The sequence below is a fragment of the Hyperolius riggenbachi genome, chromosome 7 (assembly GCF_040937935.1).
Source record: "Hyperolius riggenbachi isolate aHypRig1 chromosome 7, aHypRig1.pri, whole genome shotgun sequence".
Classification (NCBI taxonomy): domain Eukaryota; kingdom Metazoa; phylum Chordata; class Amphibia; order Anura; family Hyperoliidae; genus Hyperolius; species Hyperolius riggenbachi.
This window is the reverse complement of record NC_090652.1, coordinates 312,033,517-312,059,177: the sequence shown is the minus strand read 5'-3', so window position 1 is coordinate 312,059,177 and position 25,661 is coordinate 312,033,517. Positions and strand designations below refer to the sequence as shown.

Here is a 25,661-nt window from a genome sequence, read left to right as displayed (position 1 = left end):
GCAGAAACGCATACTCCCGGGATGCAGCAGATTTTGGATTGCGGATGCGTTTCTGCCTCAATGTTAAGTATAGGAAAAACGCAAACCGCTCTGAAAAACGGCACTTCAGAGCGGTTTTGCCGGCGGTTTTGTTACAGTAGCTGTTCAGTAACAGCTTTACTGTAACAATACATGAAATCTACTACACCCAAACCGCTACACAAAACCGCTAAACGCTAGCTGAAACGCTGCAGAAAAATAAGAAAAAGCGTTTCAAAATCTGCTAGCATTTTGCGGATCTGCTAGCGGTTTTTGGTGTGCACCAGGCCTGTCAGTAGGTAGTAGAAATCTGACAGAGCCGACAGGTTTTTAGACCAGCTCATCTCCTCATGGGGGATTCTCAGGGTTTTGTTTACTTTCAAAATGCAGTTAGTGAATGTCAGTTGCTCTATCCAACTGCCAAAAAAAAAAAAAAAAGTGTACAGCAAGCAGGGAGGCTGGTCAGCATCATTGTATAAATCATTTTCAGGGAGCGTCTTTATAAAGAATAAAAAGGCCATGCTGAGAATCCCCGATGAGGAGATGCACTAGCCCAAAACCTGTCAGTTCTGTCAGATTTCCACTACCTACTGTTACAGCAACATAGGAGAAATGTTATTTAGGGCTACTTTTACTCTGGAAGAAAAATGCTTCTTACTTGTATTTTAAATTCTTCGCGATAGTGGTCCTTTAAGAACGCGATGAACACGCACTTTAAAGAGAACCTGTACTGAGTAAAAATATTTAAAATAAACAAATGAGGTAACTTCAAATGAACATTACATAGTTGCCTTGCCATCAGTTCCTCTCAGAAGCTCACCATTTTCTTCTGACAATGATCCCTGCCAGTTCTGACAATATTTTGTCAGAACTGAAATATATCAGTTGCTATCAGTATAATATCAGTTGCTGTCCGTTATAGCTGAGAGGAAAACTGATGTACCAGGTAATGTCCATGTTTACCTATGGCTCAAGTGGGCGATGTTACAGTTTAACTGTGTGCTGACCAGAAAGCTGTTATGGGTAATGGCCATTTTTAAAATGGAGGACGGAAAATTCCCTTGATCACAGTGAACAAATAGGACGCGGGACAGGAGAAAGAGACTGAGGAGTAGACTACATGGAAGGTAAGTATGACTTGTGTATGCTTATTTTGACTTTTAATGTTCAGTTCAGGTTTTCTTTAAGGCAGCGACATGGGAGCCATCCTACGCCAACGCTAAGGTAGCGCATCACCAGCCGGTTCTGCCCAGCCCCGGCCACATCTGCCCTCGCTATGGCACATCGGGCTAATGCCACGTTCCAGCAGCGATACCCTACACTGTGCCATCCGGCAGCAAAAATGCCTAGGCCTCATTTGCATAATAATAATAACAATAAAATAAACCTTCATATGAATTTCATTTTTCAGCATGGACATTTCAGGCTTACAATGCTGACTGGTAAAATACATGGAAAGGCTGCTGGATTTCCAGGAATTAGAATCCAGTGACTACCATGTGCCAAGCTTGTATGCAAATTTAAAGAGGCCCTGTAGTGATATAGTAGAATGCAATAAATTATCCAGGATACCAACTTTATGTTAAAGGGATACTTAAGTCAAACAAAAAAAAAATGAGTTTTATTCACCTAGGGCTTCCAATAGCCCCCTGCAGCTGTCCGGTGCCCTCGCAGTCTCCCTCCGATCCTCCTGGCCCCACCGGCAGCCACTTCCTGTTTCGGTGACAGGAGCTGACAGGCTGGGGACGCGAGTGATTCTTCGCGTTCCTGGCCACAATAGTGCCATCTATGCTGCTATAGCATATATCATATACCATATAGCAGCATAGAGGGTGCTAATGTGTCTGGGAATGCGAAGAATCACTCGCGTCCCCAGCCTGTCAGCTCCTGTCACCGAAACAGAAAGTGGCTGCTGGCGGGGCCAGGAGGATCGGAGGGAGACGGCGAGGGCAGCGGACAGCTGCAGGGGGCTATTGGAAGCCCTAGGTGAGTAAAACTCATTTTTTTTGTTTGACTTAAATGTTCTGGTTTCATCATCGGAAACACTTCCTATATCCATATATTGCTGTATATTAGTATGTAACCCCCCCCCCCCCCCACTGATGCTTAGCCTAGGCTGATTAGCTATGCTTGCTACCAGGCATTACTTCTACTGGCTTTGGAACTCAGTAAACAAACATTCTGCAGAGCTGCACCTGACAGGACTAAAGATGTCGGCACCTGTGATAAAAAAAAATTGACTAAATACATAAAGGAGTATTGTAAAAAAAAACAAAAAACGATTTTATTCATAATTTTCACAATGCAGGCTTCATGCAGTTTGCCAGTCAGTCCAAAGAGACAGGACCAAATGCAGGCGGCATACAAATCACACGCAAGCCAGAATTATTTCCCTGGCCAGCTCTGTTAAAGGGAACCTGCAGTGAGGGGGATATGGAGGCTGCCATATTTATTTCCTTTTTAAACAATGCAGATTGCCTGGCTTTCCTGCTGATCTCTCTGGCTGCAGTAGTGTCTTTATCACATGCCTGAAACAAGCATGTGGCTCATCTAATCAGAAACATCTGATCTGCTGCATGCTTGTTCAGGGGCTGTGGCTAAAAGTATGAGAGGCAGAGGATCAGCAGGACAGCCAGGCAATGTGCATTGTTAAAAAGGAAATAAATATGGCATATCCTTCTCACTTCAGGTGTCCTATGATCGAGGGTTGTGGGGAGGGCAGCGAATAGACAGCTGTCCAAGAAGATCGCAGACTGCAGCTCTGAGGTCTGCTTCTTGCAGGAACTGACTGGGGAAGAGGCTCCTAATCAGGTACATTTTTGTGCCCGCTGAGAGGGTGGGAGGGGTTTGCTGCTGCTTGGCATTGCCACACTATTATGACGGCAGCTGCGGAGGAAAGTGACTAAACTCCACGGGAGGGAAGCCAGCTGAAGGACGCACAACGCTGAACGCAACTAATTATACAGGAGTGTTATCAAGAAAAGAAGAACATTTATGTCCACAATAACTCCCCGCTCAGCCAACGCGGGGCAAAGAACTGCAAATAACAGAGCAAGCCGCACACCTGAGAGCTGGGGGTGTCACAAGCTCATCCTCCTGGTACCGGGCGCCCGTGCCAGTCTGCCTGCATTCATTGTCTGCGTCTGAAGAGGGGGTGCTCTTCAGAGACCCCCTAAATGTGACAACAGCGCCCAAAACTATGGAGATAACTAATTCTTTCTACAGTCAGCTGGCTGTACTCAGCAGTCATACAACTGGACAATGTGCTGTGAGATACGGCCATTCAGGACAATGGGCAACAATGAGGGAATTCGGTTCTAGAAGATGGGTGTATGAGTGAGCAGCATGGGCAATGAGAGGCAGGTACACACTGCTCTAGGACATATTCCTAATATATTAGACAAGAAGACAGAACAAACAAAAGGAGGGGATCCTCTGAGGACAGTCGGTGACATGACTATGTACTCTGTAAAGTGCTGCAGAAGATGTCAGTACTATATAAATACATAATAATAATATGGTAGGACATTAGACTATGACTATGGTAGGATTAAAGTGTGAGCTCCTCTGAGGACAGTCAGTGACATGACCATGTACTCTGTACAGTGCTGCAGAAGATGTCACTGCTATATAAATACATAATATGGTAGGACATTAGTCTATGACTATGGTAGGATTAGTGTGTGAGCTCCTCTGAGGGCAGTCAGTGACATGACCATGTACTCTGTACAGGGGGGACAGGCAAAAATGGCGCACAGCGCCAATAGTGTCAGAATGGCGCTGCATTAATCAACTTAAAACGATATTTATCGTTTTATATGTTAAATTTTTTTTAGCAGGGATCGGGCTGGAGGAGAGGCAGCGGGGGTCGGGCTGGAGAGGCAGCGGGCAGTGGGCTGGCAGCGGGGTCGGGCTGAAGAAGCAGCGGGGTGGAGGGAGGATTACACAGCATTGGCATACATTACCTTGTCCCGGCCGGCGATCGCTCCTTCACTTCATAGCTTGCAGGAGTCCTGCATCCAGCCAATCACCATGCGGCTTCTGTTTCCGCCTGCAAGCTATGAAGTAAAGGAGCGATCGCCGGCCGGGACAAGGTAATGTATGCCAATGCTGCGTAATCCTCCCTCCACCCCGCTGCTTCTTCAGCCCGACCCCGCTGCCAGCCTACTGCCCGCTGCCTCTCCAGCCCGACCCCCGCTGCCAGCCCACTGCCCGCCATCTCTCCAGCCCGACCCCCGCTGCCAGCCTACTGCCCGCTGCCTCTCCAGCCCGACCCCGCTGCCAGCCCGACCCCGCTGCCAGCCCGACCCCCGCTGCCTGCCCGACCCCCGCTGCCAGCCCACTGCCCGCCATCTCTCCAGCCCGACCCCCGCTGCCAGCCTACTGCCCGCTGCCTCTCCAGCCCGACCCCGCTGCCAGCCCGACCCCGCTGCCAGCCCGACCCCGCTGCCTGCCCGACCCCCGCTGCCTGCCCGACCCCCGCTGCCTGCCCACTGCCCGCCATCTCTCCAGCCCGACCCCCGCTGCCAGCCTACTGCCCGCTGCCTCTCCAGCCCGACCCCGCTGCCAGCCCGACCCCGCTGCCAGCCCGACCCCGCTGCCAGCCCGACCCCCGCTGCCAGCCCACTGCCCGCCATCTCTCCAGCCCGACCCCCGCTGCCAGCCCGACCCCCGCTGCCAGCCCGACCCCCGCTGCCAGCCTACTGCCCGCTGCCTCTCCAGCCCGACCCCGCTGCCAGCCCGACCCCCGCTGCCAGCCCGACCCCCGCTGCCAGCCCACTGCCCGCCATCTCTCCAGCCCGACCCCCGCTGCCAGCCTACTGCCCGCTGCCTCTCCAGCCCGACCCCGCTGCCAGCCCGACCCCCGCTGCCAGCCCGACCCCCGCTGCCAGCCCACTGCCCGCCATCTCTCCAGCCCGACCCCCGCTGCCAGCCCGACCCCCGCTGCCAGCCCGACCCCCGCTGCCAGCCTACTGCCCGCTGCCAGCCCGACCCCCGCTGCCAGCCCGACCCCCGCTGCCAGCCCACTGCCCGCCATCTCTCCAGCCCGACCCCCGCTGCCAGCCTACTGCCCGCTGCCTCTCCAGCCCGATCCCGCTGCCAGCCCGACCCCCGCTGCCAGCCCGACCCCCGCTGCCAGCCCACTGCCCGCCATCTCTCCAGCCCGACCCCCTCTGCTAGCTCCCTGCATTTTTCAAAGGCGCACCGTTCTGCTGTTTTATAAAACACTATAACGGTAAATAGCGTTTTATAATCGGCAGAACGGTGCGCCATTATTTACTGTATGCCTGTACAGTGCTGCAGAAGCTGTCACTGCTACATAAATACATAATAAGAATATGGTAGGACATTATACTATGACTATGGTAGGATTAGATTGTGAGCTCCTCTGAGGACAGTCAGTGACATGACTATGTACTCTGTAACGTGCTGCAGAAGATGTCAGTGCTATATAAACACATAATAATAATAATATGGTAGGACATTACACTATGACTATGGTAGGATTAGAGTGTGAGCTCCTCTGAGGACAGTCAGTGACATGACTATGTACTCTGTAATGTGCTGCAGAAGATGTCAGTGCTATATAAATACATAATAATAATATGGGAGGACATTAGACTGTGACTATGGTAGGATTAGAGTGTGAGCTCCTCTGAGGACAGTCAGTGACATGACTATGTACTCTGTAATGTGCTGCGGGAGATGTCAGTGCTATATAAATACATAATAATAATATGGTAGGACATTATACTATGACTATGGTAGGATTAGAGTGTGAGCACCTCTGAGGACAGTCAGTGACATGACTATGTACTCTGTAATGTGCTGCAGAAGATGTCAGTGCTATATAAATACATAATAATAATATGGGAGGACATTAGACTATGACTATGGTAGGATTAGACTGTTAGCTCCTCTGAGGACAGTCAGTGACATGACTATGTACTCTGTAAAGTGCTGCAGAAGCTGTCACTGCTACATAAATACATAATAAGAATATGGTAGGACATTATACTATGACTATGGTAGGATTAGAGTGTGAGCACCTCTGAGGACAGTCAGTGACATGACTATGTACTCTGTAATGTGCTGCAGGAGATGTCAGTGCTATATAAATACATAATAATAATAATAATATGGTAGGACATTACACTATGACTATAGTAGGATTAGATTGTGAGCTCCTCTGAGGACAGTCAGTGACATGACTATGTACTCTGTAAAGTGCTGCAGAAGATGTCAGTGCTGTATAAATCGTAATACTCTAAACTCTTGAAGATCATCTTGTTGAACACAACACAGAGAATACTGTTCTGAATATTTTGTTTATCTCCCCACATTCCTCTCCCCGCTGGTAGCTGGGGGTCCGTGTGGCAGAGCGGGGCGAGGGGGTGGGGTCTGTCTCACCATCTCATGCCCTCTGTGCCAGAGAAGACGAGCAGCTTTGCAGAATCGCCCCCTGCGTGATAATCAGCGCATCGCCATGGAGACACCAAATCCTCCCGCAGCATCTGATTCCCTGCAGAGATGTTCTGCATCCAGGGGCAACAGGGACCACCAGAAAGGGGGCAGCGGAAGGGCAAAATACAGAGGATCCCCCTCCCTCCTTCCCCCCCCCCTTCCGCAGAGGGGGCAGAACAAAAGGCGCAATTTAGGAGATTGAAAACCAGGTGAAGTGTTCTGAGACTGGTGAGAGAGTCGTGAGGTTGTATTCATACACACTAAAAAAGGTACCCATACACAGTAAAATAAAAACGTTCAATTTTCCCCATTTATTCAACCAAAACGATCGAATGAAAGTTTTAAAGAATCTTTTTCGATCAAGGAAAAAGAATTATTCTGTTTTTTTTAATAAAAATCCGATCAGACATGTTGGTAAAAGTCTTTATATTTGATCTAACGGAATGAATCGAACAAAATTATCTAATTGAAAAAAAAAAAATGAAACAAAATTGTACCATGTATGGGCACCATAACACAGTGAGAAACATGCCACACTTATAAACCGTCAGCCAAAATAATCACTGTTTATAAAAGGTTTTCAGTGAATGCAAATTTCATTACATGTTAGCCATAAGGTGACCATACACTGCTCGATTTTTTACTTCGATCAATTATTATAACTGATAAATGAATGGATCAAGAATCGAGTTGCCATTTATTGATTCTTATTGGCCAATATTTGATTGAATTCTTAAAATGAATCAATCGAGTATGTCTGGTTATTTCACTTGATCGAACAAGAATCGAAAGCTTTGCATTATGTATACGATCGACCTTTACTAGATCTGATTCATCAGGGTTCTTATTTTGTGATTGAAAATAAACTGATCGATTAAAAAGGTGGAAAAATGGTACAAAAAATAAATAAATAAAAATTAAAAAATCATGTTCATTTGATTCATTTATTTTGAATCGGTTCTAAGAATTGATAGGTCAATAGATCATCCTATAATCGACCAGTGTATGGCCAGCAATACAATTTACCCTCTTTCGTTTAAAGAAAATATGTAACAAAAAACCTCCCCGGGGGGTACTCACCTCGGGTGGGGGAAGCTTCCGGATCCTATTGAGGCTTCCCCCATCCTCCTCGGTCCCACGATGGCGGCGGCGATATAAAGATTTACCTTCCCTTGCTCCAGCGCAGGCGCAGTATCCGTTCCTTCCCACGGAGATAGGCAGAAATAGCCGATCTCCGTCGGGCCGCTCTACTGCGCAGGCGAAAGTCTCCTGCGCAGCAGAGCGGTCCCGACGGAGATCGCCTATTTCCGATGATCTCGAGGGCAGGACCAAGGCTCTGTCATTGGGCCAATCACTGCACTCGCTGCTACTCAGTGAGTGCAGTGATTGGCCCAATAACAGAGCCATGGTCCCGCCTACGAGATCATCGGCTCCAGTAAAAAACACAAGTTGCCGTACTACTTCCCCATAGGCTGAAGCTCGGGGACACAGCAGCCTGGAGCTGGGGGGGGGGGGAGGGAGGAATTACGGGGACATCACAAGACACGGGGGACAGCGCGACATGGAGCTAGGGGTAAGAGGCGGATGCAGGGAGACATCGGAGGACAGCAGCATGGAGCTGGGGGGTGTAAGGATTAAGGGGACATCACAAGACACGGGGGACAGCGCGACATGGAGCTAGGGGTAAGAGGCGGATGCAGGGAGACATCGGAGGACAGCAGCATGGAGCTGGGGGGTGTAAGGATTAAGGGGACATCACAAGACACGGGGGACAGCGCGACATGGAGCTAGGGGTAAGAGGCGGATGCAGGGAGACATCGGAGGACAGCAGCATGGAGCTGGGGGGTGTAAGGATTAAGGGGACATCACAGGACACGGGGGACAGCGCGACATGGAGCTAGGGGTAAGAGGCGGATGCAGGGAGACATCGGAGGACAGCAGAGGACACAGGAGGACGGGATAGAGGAGGACACTTGTACAGTGGGGGACACAAGAGGCGGATCCAGCAGAGGACGAGGCGGCACAGTGGGGAAGGCAGGAGGACACACAGCACATGAACTTGTGTGTTCATAGAAATATAAGACATCCCCTGAAAATAAGCCCTAGCACAACATTTGGAGAAAAAATTAACATGACACTTTTATTTTCGGGGGAAACACGGTATGTTTGCCAGGTGCATAGAAAAAGTAAAAACAAACACTTGGGAGCACCCTTCAAGCTCAAAGTATAAAGTGTGTGCCGAGATCCTGGCCCCTATACTACAAGGGGCAAAAATGCAACTCTTCCTGGAAGGATCGGCACCACACAAAAGGTTGTATTCATAAGCTCTTTAGATCTTTATTGCATTAACAATGACAAGGCAGCGACAGCCCGCTGTTTCGGCCTGGTGTGGCCTTTCTCAAGTTGCCAATATGGTCAAATGCCTTTGCCCATAGTGGAAGAGTTGCCAGGTGCATAGAGAGAGGTTTGAGCTCTGTCAGTTGTGAAGTTAGCAGACTGCAATCTGACGTGTACAACAATTGTGTAACATAAGCGGAATCTCCTCCGTGCGTTACTAAAAAAGGTGCGACTTACACCCAACTCCATGTTATAAAACACCACACTGACCATTTATTCAGTCTTATCTGCTAGTTCCCTAGAATGTGTGCTACAGCCATTAGCGGTTCTATGGATCATTATTACCCCCCCCCCCTTCCCAGCGGGCCTCAATCTACACTCTGCTGCGTTGCAAAAACAGGAAGCAGGTTTTATAGAACTTCATCTTTTATCTCTCATACAACCATTAATGCCAGAAGGGCAACAACCCCATCTCCCTCCCCAGAGTGGGCTCCACACTTATTATAGATTAAGCACCCTTGGGTGTCCTTAAAGCGGACCTGAACTCAGAACTTCCTCCCTGCTCTAAGAGATAAGCAACAACATAATAACCTTTAAAGAAAAAAAACATTTCTTTGTTACAGCTGATACAAACCCTGCAATAAATCTGCACTGTGACTACTTCCTGCTTTCATGGAAGCAGGCACAGGGTTAACATCCCATGTTTACTAATTAGCTCCTCTGCCAAGGCAGAGGAGATTCCTGAGCTGACACAGCTGAGAGATCAAATTACAGTTGTGATTAGTCACAGATGAGGGGGAATTAGACAGGCTCTACACTCTAAATACATACAGGGTACATTTCTCTCTGTTTTCCATCTGTCCTGTGCAAGAGTTCAGGTCCACTTTAGGCCTCTTTCATAGTGCGACGTTAAAGTTGCATGTTAAACCAACATTTAGGCTGGTTTCACAGTGGGACGTTACAGCAGCCTGTAACGCACCCCACAGCAATGAAAAATCAATGGGCCGTTCACAGTGCCCACGTTGCGTTACACAGTAACGCTGCGCCATTACACAACGTACTGCATGCAGTACTTTGTAAGCGGCTAAGCCGCGTTAGACTGCTTGGACATGCGCAGTAACGTTGGGGAGGAGGGGAGAGCGGCCAGGCACATGGCTAATTAATATTCACTGCACTCAGTGACGTGCAGTGTTTACTTCCTGGAGCGGCTACTCTGTGCGGCGATTGGCCAGGCGGGACCACGTGATGCCGCATGCGTCCAAGAGTGCGCATCCCGGACGCCAGAGTGAGCTGCACAACGCGGCTCACTCTGACGTCCACCTTAGAGAGCACCAGGCGTTGCGTTAGGGGCACGTTATGCGAGCATAACGTCCCCTAAAACGCAACGTCCTGGTGTGAAACTAGCCTTAATGCAGAGTAACTCACTGCAATGAAAAATCAATGCCCCATTCACAGTGAACACGTTGCGTTGGTGACTATCGCTGCACGTTAAAAAGTGCTGCATGCTCTGCGTTATACACGTTATTAGCTGCATGGAACTGTTTGCACATGCTCAGTAATGACCTGGAAGCATACTTTTCATTGCCTGTATGCAACGATAACAGGGCATAGAGTTGCGTTGCGATTTTTTGGGGGGCGTTGCGTTGTAATTTGCGTTGCAACTTTAATCTCGCATCAAAGCGCGACAGCCCACTGTGAAAGAGGCCTTAAAGCTGGACTCCACGTTTTTCTCACCCATCCTCCAACAATTTCATAACTCAGTATTGCTGTACATTATAGGATGTACATCTTGAATAATAACTGCGTGTTCTGAAAACCCCTTATTGCAGGTAACATCTCAAGTAACCCGCGATGCATACATTACATAGGAGTGCTCCATAGTGGATTACCAATGCAACACTGCTTAATGCTTTTCATAAAATCTTTATTCAGTTTTGTATTAACTAAAGGGGGCCTGAATTCTTGCACAGGCCAGAAGAAAAACAGAGAAATGCACCCTGTATTTAAAAAGTTTAGCCTGTCTTATCCCCCCCTCATTTGTGACTAATCACAACTGTAATGTGATCTCATCTGTCACTGTAAAGCAGCTAATTTATAAACACGGGATGTTAACCCTATGTCTGCTTGAAGTAGATACACTGCAGATTTATATCAGCTGTAACAAATGTTTTTCTTTAAATGATATTATGCTGATGCTTATTTTTTTTTAAAGCAAAAAGGAAGTTCTGAGTTCGGGTCCTATTTAAAGGGATACTGTAGGGGGGTCAGGGGAAAAGGAGTTGAACTTACCCGGGGCTTCTAATGGTCCCCCGCAGACATCCTGTGTTGGCGCAGCCACTCACCGATGCTCCGGCCCCGCTTCCGGTTCACTTCTGAGATTTCAGACTTTAAAGTCTGAAAACCACTGCGCCTGCATTGCCGTGTCCTAGCTCCCGCTGATGTCACCAGGAGTGTACTGCGCAGACACAGACCATACTGGGCCTGCGCAGTACGCTCCTGGTGACATCAGCGGGATCGAGGACACGGCAACGCAGGCGCAGTGGTTTTCAGACTTTAAAGTCTGAAATTCCAGAAGTGAACCGGAGGCGGGGCCGGAGCATCGGTGAGTGGCTGCGCCAACACAGAATGTCTGTGGGGGACCATTAGACGCCCCGGGTAAGTTCAACTCATTTTCCCCCGACCCCCCTACAGTGTCCCTTTAACGTTACTTCCTCCTGAAAGATTGGGCCTCAATGAGCATTCTATCAATTGTTGCAAATTTCAAATCGATTCTATCAGTCTGATAGGATTGCTTATCACTCTCCACTACATTGGTTAATCATTCAGGAAATGGACATGCTACTCGAGCACAAGATCACACTGCAGCCAGTTTACTATCAGTACAGGCACAGAGTAACAGCTTATATATACACACTTTACATACTGGGGGTAGCAGAGATCAGCACACACTGCAGCTAGTTTACTATCAGTACAAGCACAGAGTAACAGCTTATACTGTACACAGAGTGTGCCATGGCAATATTTTCCTATTTCTTTGAACCCCACGGTAGCTACAAGGACTGTTACAGTCACTGTTTCTCCCCAAATGCTTTTGAATATACAGCAAGGATATTGCAGCCTAACCTCAGTGCTCTGCTCTAGGCCTACTCTCACATACTAGAAAACACAGGGGGAGGGGCCACAGCACACAATCACTAAGGCCTAGTGCACACCAGAGCGGTTCGGCTGCGTTTTGCGATCCGCTTGCGGGTGCGGATCCGCTTGGGTAATGTATTTCAATGGGCTGGTGCACACCAGAGCGGGAGGCGTTTTGCAGAAACGCATACTCCCGGGCTGCTGCAGATTTTGGATTGCGGATGCGTTTCTGCCTCAATGTTAAGTATAGGAAAAACGCAAACCGCTCTGAAAAACAGTAACAGCTTTACTGTAACAATACATGAACACTACTCCACAAAAAACGCTTCCCAAAACCGCAAAATGCTAGGTGAAACGCTACATAAAAATAAGAAAAAGCGTTTCAAAATCTGCTAGCATTTTGCGGATCTGCTAGCGTTTTTTGGTGTGCACCAGGCCTAAGTGTTGTAGTGCTCTGCAAGGGCACTGAGAAAGGCCTGCTGAAATTGGCAGCATTGAATTTTCTACACCGTAGATTAGAGTAACACAAGCGTCTTCCTGTCCATTTGCTGAGCGATGGCGATTGGACATTCGCCTCGTTTCTCATGGAAACTCTTCTCCATCTAAAACCCCGATTCATCGCAATTTTATCCGCCGTGCGTTTCGCCAGAGATAAGAAGCAGAAACGGCGGTTTTGGACGGATGTTGACAGATCAGGATTGGGTAATATTCATGAGGCTTGATGAGTCATTTCTGCAACTGACAGTTTACAGCGAGAAACTGAGCCTGAACGTCCTGCGTAATGTTCAAATGACGCTGAATCCTCGTGCGGGACTGACGTCAGAGCCTGGCCTACGACAGCTGGGGAACTACAAATCCCAGCCAAAAGGGTGCAGGACCAGGACATGGCTGGAGATAGAACAGACAATACTCAGCAGCACTTTCCTCTGACCCGATCAGTTCTAAAGGAGCAAAGGCAGGAACCCGAGTCAAGCAGGAGGGGAGGGGGACACAGTAAAGCCCGATATACACATGCAATTTTGATTGGCTAGTCAATGACCAATGTTACCACCTCCATGTAGTATGAAAGCGTTTATCTAAATCAGTTCATGGTAGCAAGGACCCCATGAGGGGGGCGGGGGGGGGGGGTCCGCAGGCCCCATATCCAGTGGCTTAACTAAAATTCAGGCCCCTCCCCCCCAATGTTTACACCCCTTCCCTTGCCTTCCCTTGGGGCCCTTCACAGCCTGGGGGCCCATCTCACGAGGGTCACAAAACAAGGGTGGCCATCATGATTTTCACACCCTTAACAAGTGTAGCCACAAACACACCTGATCTGATGTGAAGTACAGTCTCCCGTATCGGAGGCAGGGAAGTTCAGTAGTTGGAGCCCCCTGACAGCTCTGGGGCCCCACTGTGATCACAGTGGCCCCTCCCCTCTAGTTATGCCCCGCCCAAGATTATAGCCTACGGCAGCATTCCCCCAAATGTTACATGGACCCTCCCCCCGATACCCGTGCTTACTCGAGTGTCTGCCGCACGTGCAATACGCCTGCGATCACGTGGGGCGCCAATGAGGAAGAATGCGGTCATGGTGGGAGGCACTCAGGGGACGGCGTGATGCAGGTAAATGGGGGGGGTTGTCCATCTAACATGGGGGGGGGGGCGTGACACGGCCAGCGGTTTCGGTCACATTCGTTGTTCGCAGTCATCGCACGCCATCACCACCCCGCACCTGATTGAGCACATCGGCCTGAGATTTTCCAGCATGGCCAATCGATACATGTGATCAATAAGAATCATCAAATCGGAGGGTCGATCGGCCGCCAAGTCGAGAGATGTGGGGCCACCTTTGGGTCATCTTTGGCGTTACAGTGAGCAAGCTTCAGAATGGCCATACTGCCAGTTCAGTAATACAGAGGCCCGGAACAAGCATTCAGCCACAGAGGATCCAGATGCTGGATACGCCCACTTCAGGGTGACGCAAGCACTCCGTAATCAATGCACATTGCCTGGCTGTCCTGCTGATCCTCTCCCTTTATTACTTTTAGCCATAGCCCCTGAACAAGCATGCAGCACATCAGGTGCTCTGACTGAACTGACAGGATTAGCTGCATGCTTGTTTCAGGTGTGTGATTCAGACACTACTGCAGCCAGATAGATCAGCAGGGCAGCCAGGCAACTGGTATTGTTTAACTGGAAATACATGTGGCAGCCTCCATACTCCTCTCACTTCAGCTCTCTGACCCACAGCCCCCCCCCCCCCCTGAGATTAGCAGTGTTTGTCGCTATGTTGAGGGTACACATACAGGAGAGGGATTCCCTGATCAAAACACCGGCCAGGGGCGTGCAGGGTTTCCAGAGCTGCCATTGGGCAGCTCTGTCTCCCTGGCCACGCCCCTGCCACTCCCCCGCCTACCTGCACGCTGATGCGAGAAGGACTCTCTCATTCCAAAGTTGTGACCCAGAGGTCAGGAAAGTGAAAGTGGAGCACTGGTTTTGGTGGCTACCCGACGAGGTAGCCTAGTTTGTTTTTTTTTAAATTTATGAGCCCACCTCGGTCTTTTAAAAAAGATACCCAAACTGACATGTGACATGATGAGATAGACATGGGTATCAGTGTTCTCCCCAGGCTCTTTTAGCCGGGTGCTCCACCCGGCTAGATTTGGTGACCACCCGGCTGTCATCGGCTCACCTCCTCACCTCCTCCTATGCTGTAAGCAGAGTTGCCCTGCATTTTCATCTTGCCCCACCCGGCTGCTTTTTCATGCCACCCGGCTGCTTTTCCATGCCACCCGGCCGGGAAAAAATTCTGGGGAGAACACTGGGTATGTACAGTGCTGAGCACGCAAATAACTAGGCTGCGTTCCTTTTTTTTCCCCTTTCTCTGCCTGAAAGAGTTAAATATAAAGGTATGTAAGTGGCTGACTCAGTCCTGACTCCAGACAGGAAGTGACTACAGTGTGACCCTCACTGATAAGAAATTCCAACTATAAAACACTTTCCTAGCAGAAAATGGCTTCTGAGAGCAAGAAAGAGATAAAAAGGGTCAATAGTTCATAGATTTTAGCTCTGGCATAGTACAATGAATGTGTCACTGAGCAAAACCAACAGTTAAAAAGTAGATTCAAACATAAAATAAAACTGTGGAATATCTTAAAAAGTCATTTTTAGGAGAAGGAAGATAGATACAATTGTTTATTTCATTGGTTAATTTTTGCCTCGGGTGTCCTTTAAGCACAATTCATAAATCACAGGTCACAAGTTAGCGTGAGACATGTGTCAGCAGCCAGCAGATCCGGCTGTCACACAGCAAGAAATACCAGGAATATTACAAACAGCTAAGAGCAGAAAATAAACACCTTGTGCATGTTCTGAGTTCTTTCACATCTCTCCATTAAAGTGCTTCATAGCTGAAATAGAGCAGTCACTATTCTCATTATATCCTGAAATTGTGATGCGTACACTGCATTATGAGTGCCCTCTCTCCTCCGGCCTGACCCCTCTTTCCTCCATAGCCGCTTTCTGGAGCCGTGGCTCCCTGGACTCCCCTCTGAATGAAGGATTGTCTAAGTAATTCTGTTTCCTCCTCTTCACCAATCACTGATTGTTTATATAGAATATACAGTACCTCTGCCTAGGAATCCCCTTTTGTTTAAAGGGAACCTGCACCAAGTAAAATTATTTTAAATAAACACATGACGTAGCTGCAAATTAAATTACATACTTACCTCCCCATCACTTCCTCTCAGAAGCTCACCATGTTCTTTTTACAACAATTCCTTCCAGTTGTGACAGTACTGCAATGTATCAGTTGCTGTCAGTTATATCTGAAAATATAACTGATGAGCAAGGTAATGTCCATGTTTCCCTATGGCTCGAGGGGGCGATATTACAGTGTAACTGTGTGCTGACCAGGAAGCTGTTATGGGGTAATGGCATTTTCAAGATGGAGGATGGAGAAATCCATTGATCACAGTGGATAAACAGGGCGCAGGAGAGGAGAAAGATGGATGAGTAGACTACATGGGAGGCAAGTATGACTTGTGTATGTTTATTTTGATTTATAATTTTCAGTTCAGGTTTGCTTCAATGTATTTCCTATGACTGGCATTGTACTTGTACACTAGTGCTTCTATTGGACTTTCGGAGCAGTTTTCCACTTTCCTATACTTTAACATTGAGGCTGAATCGCCTCAGAAATCTAAAAAATGCTGCAGGACTCGCGTTTGCATGTCGGGGAAAAAAAATGCGCCGTTTTGGGGCGCACCTGCCCATTGACATACATTAGACAAGCAGTTTTCTACCTCCAAACCTCTCAGAACCGCTCTTGGTGTGCAGCAGCCCTAACAAAACAGAATCCAGGCTCACCACCTCAAGTTGGGACATTTCTGTGTTTTGTCTTGCTATCCTTGTGGCCGGGGTTTACTCCAGTGCATTCCTCCTTCCCCTGTCCATTGTCTGCATGCACACAGCTTGCACATGGATGTATTTGGTAGCTCTCTTGTGGGATTAGTTTTATGCACGGTCTGTCCCAGGAGAGGACATTAGGCTATGTGTTCCTAGTCTTTAGATAGGTTAATGCACTGAAAGCTTGCATTATGCATGTTATAGGGACAGAGTTAAGACACATAAGAACTCTGGGGGCCTCTAAGCAGCGTATGTGACTCTGCAAGAGAAAGTATTCCAGCTTCAACTTAGCTGTCCGGATAGTAGTGCTTCCTGAAGGATGGATTTGCATGAAAGCGTATGCATGTGAGGGTTAACCGATAATGCTGTCCTAAGAGGAGCTCGCAATCTAATCCTACCATAGTCATAGTCTAATGTCCTACCATATTATTATTATTATTATTATTATTATGTATTTATATAGCACTGACATCTCCTGCAGCACATTACAGAGTACATAGTCATGTCACTGACTGTCCTCAGAGGAGCTCACACTCTAATCCTACCATAGTCATAGTCTAATGTCCTACCATATTATTATTATGTATTTATATAGCACTGACATCTTCTGCAGCACATTAGAGTACATAGTCAAGTCACTGACTGTCCTCAGAGGAGCTCACACTTTAATCCTACCATAGTCATAGTCTAATGTCCTACCATATTATTATTCTGTATTTATATAGCACTGACATCTTCTGCAGCACATTACAGAGTACATAGTCATGTCACTGACTGTCCTCAGAGGAGCTCACAATTTAATCCTACCATAGTCATAGTCTAATGTCCTACCATATTATTATTATTATTATTATTATTATTATTATTATTATGTATTTATATAGCACTGACATCTCCTGCAGCACATTGCAGAGTACATAGTCATGTCACTGACTGTCCTCAGAGGAGCTCACACTCTAATCCTACCATAGTCATAGTCTAATGTCCTACCATATTATTATTCTGTATTTATATAGCACTGACCTCTTCTGCAGCACATTACAGAGTACATAGTCATGTCACTGACTGTCCTCAGAGGAGCTCACAATTTAATCCTACCATAGTCATAGTCTAATGTCCTACCATCTTATTATTATGTATTTATATAGCACTGACATCTTCTGCAGCACTGTACAGAGTACATGGTCATGTCACTGACTATCCTCAGAGGAGCTCACACTCTAATCCTACCATAGTCATAGTCTAATGTCCTACCATATTATTATTATGTATTTATAAAGCACTGACATCTCCTGCAGCTCTGTACAGAGTCCATAGTCATGTCACTGACTGTCCTCAGAGGAGCTCACACTCTAATCCTACTATAGTCATAGTGTAATGTCCTGCCATATTATTATTATGTATTTATAAAGCACTGACATCTCCTGCAGCACATTACAGAGTACATAGTCATGTCACGCACTGTACACAGAGGAGCTCACACTCTAATCCTACCATAGTCATAGTGTAATGTCCTACCATATTATTATGTATTTATATAGCACTGACATCTTCTGCAGCACTGTACAGAGTACATAGTCATGTCACTGACTGTCCTCAGAGGAGCTCACACTCTAATCCTACCATAGTCATAGTGTAATGTCCTACCATATTATTATGTATTTATATAGCAGTGACATCTTCTGCAGCACTGTACAGAGTACATAGTCATGTCACTGACTGTCCTCAGAGGAGCTCACACTCTAATCCTACCATAGTCATAGTCTAATGTCCTACCATATTATTATTATGTATTTATAAAGCACTGACATCTCCTGCAGCTCTGTACAGAGTCCATAGTCATGTCACTGACTGTCCTCAGAGGAGCTCACACTCTAATCCTACCATAGTCATAGTGTAATGTCCTACCATATTATTATTATGTATTTATAAAGCACTGACATCTCCTGCAGCACATTACAGAGTACATAGTCATGTCACTGACTGTCCTCAGAGGAGCTCACACTCTAATCCTACCATAGTCATAGTCTAATGTCCTACCATATTATTATTATTATGTATTTATATAGCACTGACATCTTCTGCAGCACTGTACAGAGTACATAGTCATGTCACTGACTGTCCTCAGAGGAGCTCACACTCTAATCCTACCATAGTCATAGTCTACTGTCCTACCATATTATTATGTATTTATATAGCACTGACATCTTCTGCAGCACATTACAGAGTGCATAGTCATGTCACTGACAGTCCTCAGAGGAGCTCACACTCTAATCCTACCATAGTCATAGTCTAATGTCCTACCATATTATTATTATTATGTATTTATATAGCACTGACATCTTCTGCAGCACTGTACAGAGTACATAGTCATGTCACTGACTGTCCTCAGAGGAGCTCACACTCTAATCCTACCATAGTCATAGTCTACTGTCCTACCATATTATTATGTATTTATATAGCACTGACATCTCCTGCAGCTCTGTACAGAGTACATAGTCATGTCACTGGCTGTCCTCAGAGGAGCTCACACTCTAATCCTACCATAGTCATAGTGTAATGTCCTACCATATTATTATGTATTTATATAGCACTGACATCTTCTGCAGCACATTACAGAGTGCATAGTCATGTTACTGACTGTCCTCAGAGGAGCTTACACTCTACAGTAGTTACACATAGCTCCCAACTGTCCCTCTGTCCCTCTTTCCTCCTCATTTGTCCCTCTTTCAGGACTTTGTCCCTCTTTCTATGTAAATATATATATTTCTCTACTATAAAATGTGTTTGATTGACTCTAAATTTTATTCCCATCCTTTAAATTGATATATTACTAATTTTAAAATGTTAATATGAAGGAAAATGAACCAGGATAGAAAGGCCAGTGTGGTTTGAATTATAAAACATATTTTTCTTATGAAATCTTTATAGTATGCGTGACTAGGGGTGTGATGGGGCGTGCTCAGGGGAGTGATGGGGCGTGATCAGGGGTGTGGTGGGGCGTGGCTTAAGTGTCCCTCTTTCTCATCTGAAAAAGTTGGGAGGTAACGGTCATAGTCTAATATCCTTACCATGGAATGGTTGTATATTGTGGCAATGAAATAGTGTCCTAACAGCCGAGGTGTCATCTTTGGAGAGAGGCCAACACTCACACTTCATTTTAATATTTTTTAATTAGGTTCTGTTCTGGCAGCTCTTTTACTGACGAGCAGAACACTTGTGAATAGAGCTTTGTGAAGATGCAGATATGAGGCGGTGAGGAATAGAGAGCTCAGGACACTCCCAGCCTAAGCTTAGCCATTTTATTTTGTGAAGATTTAGTCCATTCTAATAACCTTCTGCAGAAAAGAATCAGACGCAAAGATCTGAGAAATGGACATTGATATTTTAATTGTGACATTTAAATTTAAATGAGCTTTTGCGCAGCAGATGCAACTTACCGATCCTCCAGGCGCCGTCCTCTTACACTTCTGCAGCTCCCAGCCACTTCCTGCATCCATGTACGGCCCCGGCATGTCATGTGACCCCCATCAAGTCACATGACATGCCAGGGCCTGTACACAGAGGAAGCAGGAGGCCCGCTGGGAGATACAAGTATAGAACATGGCACATGGTGGATCGGCAAGTTGTGTCTGCTGCACGGAGGGGGGTTAGTGGCATTTTCGGCCAGTTGCTCAAGCAACCGGCAAGCACACATATCAGGCAACCCCCACCTGTGCCAGATTTTGGGGGCCTTACTGTATTACTCTTCGACTCCGACTCCTAGTCTAATACTTAACAGGACTCCGACTCCTCAGTTTATGAAATCAACGACTTCGACTCCTACTCCGGGTACCCAAAATTGCCCTGACTCCGACTCCTCAACTCCGACTCCACAGCCTTGGTTATTTGGGTTGAAAAAAAGACATCCGTCCATCCAGTTCAACCAAAGAACAAAGTACAACACCAGCCTGCTCCCTCACATATCCCTGCTGATCCAGAGGAAGGCACAACACCAGCCTGCTCCCTCACATATCCCTGCTGATCCAGAGGAAGGAACACCAGCCTGCACCCTCACATATCCCTGCTGATCCAGAGGAAGGCACAACACCTGCCTGCACCCTCACATATCCCTGCTGATCCAGAGGAAGGCACAACACCAGCCTGCTCCCTCACATATCCCTGCTGATCCAGAGGAAGGCACAACATCATCCTGCTCCCTCACATATCCTTGCTGATCCAGAGGAAGGTACAACACCAGACTGCTCCCTCACATATCCCTGCTGATCCAGAGAAAGGCACAACACCAGCCTGCTCCCTCACATATCCCTGCTGATCCAGAGGAAGGAACACCAGCCTGCTCCCTCACATATCCCTGCTGATCCAGAGGAAGGCACAACACCAGCCTGCTCCCTCACATATCCCTGCTGATCCAGAGGAAGGAACAACACCAGCCTGCTCCCTCACATATCCCTGCTGATCCAGAGGAAGGCACAACACCAGCCTGCTCCCTCACATATCCCTGCTGATCCAGAGGAAGGCACAACACCAGCCTGCTCCCTCACATATCCCTGCTGATCCAGAGGAAGGTACAACACCAGCCTGCTCCCTCACATATCCCTGCTGATCCAGAGGAAGGCGAAAAACCCTTACAAGGCATGGTCCAATTAGCCCCTAAAGGGAAAAAATTCCTTCCTGACTCCAGATGGCAATCAGATAAAATCCCTGGATCAACATCATTGGGCATTCCTCGTAATTATATCCATAGAGGTCTTTCAACGCAAGGAAATCATCTAAGCCCCCTTTAAATGCAGGTATAGAGTTTGCCATAACCACTTCCTGTGGCAATGCATTCCACATCCTAATCACTCTTACTGTAAAGAACTCTTTCCTAAATAAATGAATAAATGGCTAAAACGTTTTTCCTCCATGCGCAGCTCATGTCCTCTAGTCCTTTGAGAAGGCCTAGGGACAAAAAGCTCGTCCGCCAAGCTATTATATTGCCCTCTGATGTATTTATACATGTTAATTAGATCCCCTCTAAGGCGTCTTTTCTCTAGACTAAATAACAATGGCAATTTAAAGAGGAACTGTAATCCAGGATTGTACTTCATCCCAATCAGTAGCCGATACCCCCTTTCCCATGAGAAATTTTATTTTCTCAAACAGATTATCAGAGGGGTCTGTATGGCTGATATATTATGGTGAAACCCCTCCCCACAGTGTGATGTCATAACCATGGTCCTGACAGTTCGCTGTCTGTGAAGCTCTTTGCATTGTGGGAAATAACAGCCATTTCCAACTGACAACCAAGCAGTATCTCCCTCTGTGCATAGAACTCTCAGTAACAAACATTCCGTACAGATCACCTGGCAGGACTAAAAATGTCACCACCAGGGATAAAGATTTTACAATGAGCAAACACTGACTAAATCAATAAAATGAATATTGTAAAAAAATAAGCAATGTTATTTTTTTACTACAGTTTCTCTTTAACCTTGAGTACTGTACTCTTTAAAGAATAACTATTGTACGTTTTAAATTTTAAAATGTTTCACATTTCTCAAAATTCACATTTCTTAAAAATTATCTATAAATGACATATTGCCTACCGTATGTTGCTGTCACAGTAGGTGATTCAAACCTGACAGGTTTTGGACTAGTCCATCTCATCATAGGGGATTCTCAGTTATTTCTTTATTTACAATAGCTCTTACTGAACTGCAGTTGCTCAGTCCGCCTGCCAAAATAGTGTGCAAACAGGTGAGGAAGTGGTGACATCTGTATAGATCTTATCAAGGACTGCTTTTGTAAAGAATAAAAGGTAATACTGAAAATCCTCCGTGAGGAGATGGATTGGTCCGTCAGCTTTTTTTCTACATGCTGTAAGTGGCAGCAACATAGGGAAAAGGTCACGTATAGTACATTTTCCACTGAGATACATCTTATATGTACAGTACTTTACATTTTTCGCAATAGTGGTCCTTTAACAACTTCTTCATTTCTATAGTGTTCTACGTTTTTTGCAGTTAAAAACAAGAACTGTCATGGGAACCTCTGAGGGGAGGGGCCATGTACTGCCCTCCCCCTCTCATATTTAAAGAGATACTCTGACTACACTATTTGGTAGAGGTTTATGATTTAACTGGTTGTAATTGCTAATCAAACCCACATTGGAAAGGGAAAAAAGTAAATAAAAAAAACAAACAAACAATAAAAAACAAACAAACACACACAACAAAAACAGACAAGTAAAAAAAAATTAATTATGTTTATCTGAAACTCCCACCACTTTTTTTCTTCTCAGCTGTGTGCCATTCAGTAGAATGCCAACCCTATCATCAGTCAAAGAGGACAGAGATTGTGAGGAATGGGTACCCAGATGGAAAAAAATATTAAAACTCACTACTTCGCCCAAGAGAAGAGTTGTGGACGGACAAAATCTAAATTACTTCAAGCTACATTCAATTTGGTTCATCATATGAAGTCCCAGACAGTTGTGATCAGCTAATTCCCCCCCCCCCCCCCCCTTAGCTCCTCTGTTCCAAATGCCACAACTTGCCAACTTTTACTTGTGACCGTTCTGTTTATACTGACATCCTCCCATGAAATGTGGGGGGAAGCTTGCTTAGGTCTTATAACAGAATACTCCGATAGCTCAGGGTGACCCAGAACCACTAGCAGAGAAGGGGCAAAAAGAGACCTAAAAGCCCCCTTATTTGGGTCTTGTGAAGATAGATCAGTGGTTTCTGGGCCTGACGAAGGGAACGTTTACACGAAAGCTCATCTTTTTAATTACTTTCACAAATAATAATTATTATTGCATCAACACTTTCTTTGCCCTTCTTTGAAATGTCTTCGGGAACTGATACCTATAAAATATTTTTTTTTTTTTAATGACAATTATCGCCGCCTTCTATCTGACAACACCCCAAATCCTGGCCATGTGGGCAAGAAGGCACTCTGCCACAATATCTGTTAGCAGGCCAGATTGTATTAACCCCTGCTAGCCCGCTTCCCAGGCTTTCGGTTGAGGAGGGTCTTTTCCTGCACACTTTAAGCATTCTTTGCCTGCAGCATTGATTGGGGGGTCTCCGCTGAGGACCCCCCATCTTTGCATGGTGCGGGTTTGTGCCAAACAATACCTCCTATTGATCTCCTGCAGCACAGGCAGCCGGCAAGGAGGGGGTTAAATGAGGATAGGGATGAGATCATTGCTGAGCAGAGCCAGAGGGGGTAGGGGGGCTCCTGATCCCCCCCTTTACATTCCTCACATACTGTGGAGCTCTGCAGGGGGGGGGGGGGGGGAGGGCATGTGTCATAGGGCAATAGGGGGTCAGTACTCACCAGCAGTGTCCCCCTGTCACCTGGGTCCCATCAGTCCATCCTCCTCTGATAGCCCCCAGATTGCAGGGACTGGCAGCCTCCTCCCTGCACCTCCCTTCCTGCCCTCTCTCTCTGCAATGCAATGCTCACTTTCTATGCTAACCATTCTTTATATTGCAACAGCTGATGCTAAAAATAGATGTGGCCCGGGGGGGAGCCGGTCCCGTCCCCACCCTACAGGATACCCCTGGGTGGCCCCTGCACCTTTCATCTCTCTGCACAATATAAAGCTATAATTAACAGACACAGAGATATTTTCTTTTCTCCGATCAGTGACTTTTCTGGGTAATAAAAGGGGGAAATAAGAGCAGTCCCCCCCCGCTCTGCAGCGGAATGGACTCTTCCACAAGCTGTGCGCGAGGACGTTGCTGTTAAGGTGGAGCGGAGCAGTGCTCGGGGAGGAGGGGATTTGGGGAGGACTGGAGGGGGGCTGTGTGATGAGGGGAGGGGGTTATTTCAGGGGATGAGGGGCCAGGTCTGGATATTTGGTTGAGGGGCAGTTAGAGGCGGGGAGAAGTGATGGGTGATTAGGACGACCTTAAAAACCACTCCTCGCCCAGGAATGGTTATCAGTCAGTAGCTGCCTGCAGATGGGTGTCAGGAATGGGTGCTGCCTGCAGGGTGCCCGGCCCAGCCTTTCACTAAGCCATTCCACAGGGGTCACCTGTGTGACTCAGCCACTCACATGACACACACCTGTCCTGCAAGTGACACAGCCCAGAGGAGACACAGAAGGAAAGCCCAGGGGGACACAGCCTAGAGGAGACAGCGAGGGACAGCCCAGGGGGGACACAGCCTAGAGGAGACAGCGAGGGACAGCCCAGGGGAACACAGCCTAGAGGAGACAGCGAGGGACAGCCCAGGGGGGACACAGCCTAGAGGAGACACCGAGGGACAGCCCGGGGGGACACAGAGGAACAGTCCAGGGGGTTACAGCCCAGAGGTGGGACAGCCCGGGGTAGGGGGTGGGGACACAGAGGGTCAGCCCAAGGGGGGAGGGGGGCACAGAGGGGTCGCAAACTCACAGAGGGACAGCCCAGAGGGGGCACAGAGGAATGGCCGGGGGGCACTGAGGAATGGTCCGGTGGGGGGGCACAGAGGAATGGCCCGGTGGGGGGGGGGGCACAGAGGAATGGCCGGGGGGGGGCACAGAGGAATGGCCGGGGGCACTGACGAATGGTCCGGTGGGGGGGGCACAAAGGAATGGCCCGTTGGGGGGGGGCACAGAGGAATGGCCGGGGGGCACTGAGGAATGGTCCGTTGGGGGGGGGCACAGAGAAATGGCGGGGGCAAAGAGGAATGGCCCAGGGGAGACACAGCGGAACATCCTAGGGGACCACAGGGGATACAGCCCAGAGGAGACATAGAGGGACAGCCCTGAGAACACACGGAGGGATAACCCAGAGGTCTCCTGGGACACAGGGACAGCTGGGGGGGCGCATAGAGCGATTGCCCAGAGGAGACATCTAGGGGACAACCCAGAGGGGACACATAAAGGCAGAGGAGAACAGAAGACCTAAAGGCCTGTACCCACTACGCAATTTTTTCTGACAATTTTTCCAAAAACCGTTGATTTTTTGACGAGCGATTGTTTCCGTGTATGTACATTGCCGAGCACACCAATATCTAGGCTGTGTTCCTTTTTTTCTTTCTCTGCCTGAAAGAGTTAAACATCAGGTATGCAAGTCACAGTTTCTGTCGAGTTGGGACTGTGTCAAACTATAGCATAACCCTCACTGATAAGTAATTACAGCCATAAAACACTTTCCTGTCAGTAAATGGCTTCTGAGAGCAGGAAAGAGATAAAAAGGGTCAATAATTCATAGATTTTAGCTCTGACATACTTCAATGGAGGCGTCATTGAGCAGAGACAATGAAACAGTAAAAACTAGATTTAACCACTTCACCTCCAGAGCAATTTTCACATTTCAGCGATGCGTCCATTCATTCGT

At 47.4% G+C, this 25,661-nt stretch overlaps 1 protein-coding gene across 3 annotated transcripts in view; it reads right to left on the bottom strand.

The window, feature by feature from the left end:
• Positions 1-23,782, bottom strand: part of MRAS (muscle RAS oncogene homolog) — a 53,956-nt gene extending 30,174 nt beyond the window's left edge. For 2 of the 3 annotated variants that reach the window (XM_068246133.1, XM_068246134.1), the window contains exon 1: positions 23,671-23,782. The gene's annotated coding sequence lies outside the window, so the exon portion shown is untranslated. Of the gene's footprint in view, positions 1-21,935; positions 21,956-23,670 lie in introns of those variants that run through there. The other variant, XM_068246135.1, reaches the window with a different exon arrangement.
• Between the last annotated feature and the right edge of the window lie 1,879 nt (positions 23,783-25,661).